The sequence below is a fragment of the Galeopterus variegatus genome, unplaced genomic scaffold (assembly GCF_000696425.1).
Source record: "Galeopterus variegatus unplaced genomic scaffold, G_variegatus-3.0.2 Scaffold625, whole genome shotgun sequence".
NCBI lineage: Eukaryota > Metazoa > Chordata > Mammalia > Dermoptera > Cynocephalidae > Galeopterus > Galeopterus variegatus.
This window is the reverse complement of record NW_007726736.1, coordinates 526014-529143: the sequence shown is the minus strand read 5'-3', so window position 1 is coordinate 529143 and position 3130 is coordinate 526014. Positions and strand designations below refer to the sequence as shown.

Genomic DNA, 3130 nt, shown 5'->3' with positions numbered 1-3130 from the left:
CCCAGCCTGTTACCAAAGCCTGCCTACCAAACTGTATAAAAGATGCTTGAGTTAAGAGCTCCTGTCCTGAAAACCAGGTGACCTTCAGCATGCTGAAAATAAGAACCTCTTGTGTTATTGCATTGAACTCTGTCTCCTGGTCTTTGCAAGATGAGCCTTCCCAGCAAGTAAGATTCGTGCTCTTGGGCCGGTCTTACAAAAGGAGATGTGCTACTATACCTTCACCACTGAGCATAACAGGCTGAGAAGGCTTCCTTATCAGACAGGGGTCTAGGACATCCCGGAAGCACCACACCCTGCAAGTAGGGCAGTCCATTGGACTCTAGAAACAAATTAACTGCCAGCTGTGGCTTCACTCAATGATGGAGAGACATTGCTTATACTGTCCTGCCAAATGTAACCCAGATCACGAAAGGACACCTATACTGAACACCAACATAAAATACATTCTGACATATGATCCCCTGAGGAATAAAAAATTACCTCATTCGTGAGACTGGGATGATGTAAGTTCATACTAGTTGCATGATGAAAGATAAATTCTCACAACATATATCCTCAATACATATTTAGGAAGGAATTATATGTTATTTGTATCAGGCAAAATGCAAAGTTTACTGCAAACTACTTGGGGTCTTTGTGAAGATCTATAATTCTGAAATTATTTAGCCCCATAAAATCAAGTTGTGTTAATCAACGCGAGTTTTGAATCACTATTATCAACCTTGCTGCTATCTCATATATTTTTACATGAGGAATGACATAAGCTCTGAGATCTCAAGTTTGTTCCTGAGTCTATCACTAATTTTTGTGTGACCTTGAGCAAGTTACTTAATTTTTTTCCTCTAAAAATTTAAGTGGGGCCGGCCCCGTGGCGCACTCGGGGAGTGCAGTGGTGCTCCCACCGTGGGTTCAGATCCTATATAAGGATGACCGGTGTGCTCACTGGCTGAGCACAGTGCGGGTGACACCAAGCCAAGGGTTGCAATACCCTTACTGGTCACAAAAAAAAAAAAAAAATTAAGTGAGTGAATTATACTAGATGATCTTGAATGTTTTTTTCAAGGCTGACATTCCACCATTCTATAAATATGTAGATTCCTTTCAATGATATAAAAATTAAGAAAACAAATACACTGTAATAGATAAATTTGAGAAAGGCATAGGAAAAATAACCAGAAATTATGGATATGTATTATACTATAACACCGTAGTCTAATGTTGTTTTTACATTTTTGACAAAGAAGCTTTTATTTTATAAAGCACACTTTCCCTCCAAAATATTGTCCTATCTTATTTCAAGTCATAACTCAAACATAATTGAGAACAAAGGAAAAAAGATATACAGTCACATGTAGATATGTTTTGATTTTTAAAAATGCAGTGTTTTAGAGTGTCACATTTTATTGTCTTATGTGATCCTTTATTTGCTATAGTTTATTTAAATCACAGAGAGAACATTTTAATTATCACATTAGTCTACAACCTAGTAAAGAAGATGTTCTGCATTATCATGACTTTCCTTAGAAATAACAAAGTCAAATTTCTGCATTTGTTAATTTATTCACTTGCTGCTGTATATGCAAGAGGAATTCATAATATGATAATGCAGATTCTGGTGTCTGTCTTCTACCATGTTTTGAAGGAATTTTGCCTTCATTAGATTCTCATGCCTGTTCTACAAAGGAAAAACGGTCTCTGCTCTCTAAGCCAAGAGATGAAATCTATTGTTCTGGAAGATTCTGGTGCATCAAGTTCTGGAAAATCCGTCATATTCTATGGAACTGATGCATAGATTTAAACTTCCAGAACTTGGCTGAGAAAATTCTGTTCATAATGTTTTCCAACCAAAAGTATCACTGCAGAGCCTGCATCCATGAAGAAATCATCCCTGCTGAACTTCTCCACAGAAAGCTGAAAAATAGGGGACCGAGGTATGGTTCTACCATTGATGTTGAAGGCTCTTTCATCTGAGAGATTGCCATCTATATACAAACTGGGATAAGGTGTGAACATAAGGTGAACTAGGGGCTGATTTTTCACTCGACACATAGCAAAAAGGTGTTTATCTAGATGTGCATTTGTCCAGTCTGGAATGATTATTGTGTAAGGAGAGTCAACACAAACAGTGGGAGAAGTCACGAATAAAAAGGAACCATGATTCTAGGCTGCTGCTTACTTAGAACTGAAAAACAATTAGCTGAAAAAGCATTTATGAGAGCACTCACTAGAGCACCTCCAGCATCATTCAGGCTGGCATTAACAGACCTGTCAATGGCTGTATTGGGCAATAACCCTGACATTGCTTGACCATCATCTCCAAGAAAGACTTCATTAATAGTTGAAACTACTGGCAAACACAAAGAATAAACATGAATTCTTTGTTCACCTTTGCTGGACTGAAAAGAAACCGAGAGTGCTGGCTGAAAAGAAACCAAGTGTCAGTAAGGCTCTCTTCTACTGACATCTGTTCTGTATTTCCAGCTTCTGGGATTACATGGGACAATGGCAGTAATTCTGTTGAGTGAATGTCCCCATGGAAAGTGCAAATGAAAAGACCTTCGGTGCACCAAATCCTGATAACTGCCTCAAAGCCAGTCTTCCAAGAGAGGTAACTCTGTAGTTCTTTCTGTATCGTCTGCTCTTGAACTGAATTATATTCATGATGGTAAAAGAGATAGTAATAGACACTAATTACTGAATACAAAGAAATACATCGCAGAGAAGTTAAAACAGAGTACTGTCCACTGTGAAGGAACGACAGATGCCTGCTGACCAGAAGAGTCCAAGGCTACTTTCTTAGAAAAGTCAGAGGGTGGTGTCAAATGTATTTTCTTACAGATGATATTTGGTTGGGTTTCTCTCATCATTTCAGGATTCCCATTCTGAAAGTTGGGAGCTTTTTCTTTGAGACAGACATTTGACCATCAGTTGGGGATAGTAGCTTAAAGGCAGACTGAAATTCAGGAACCAAGGCACTCTGGGTCTCCAGAGTTTTGGTAAACATTTTCGGCAAAGTTTTCAATAATCTTGGACAAGTTCTTTACTTTCATATATATTTACGAACAAGTTTCTGGCATATGTTTAAAACATCTTCAATATCTAAAACTAATAGCAGCTGATGGTGAGA

The 3130-nt window shown here is 38.1% G+C and overlaps 1 protein-coding gene and 1 pseudogene across 1 annotated transcript in view; both read right to left on the bottom strand.

The window, feature by feature from the left end:
* Positions 1-3130, bottom strand: part of ABCA6 (ATP-binding cassette, sub-family A (ABC1), member 6) — an 80181-nt gene that overhangs the window by 20522 nt on the left and 56529 nt on the right. The window lies entirely within an intron of this gene.
* Positions 1539-3130, bottom strand: part of LOC103588897 — a 2580-nt pseudogene continuing 988 nt past the window's right edge.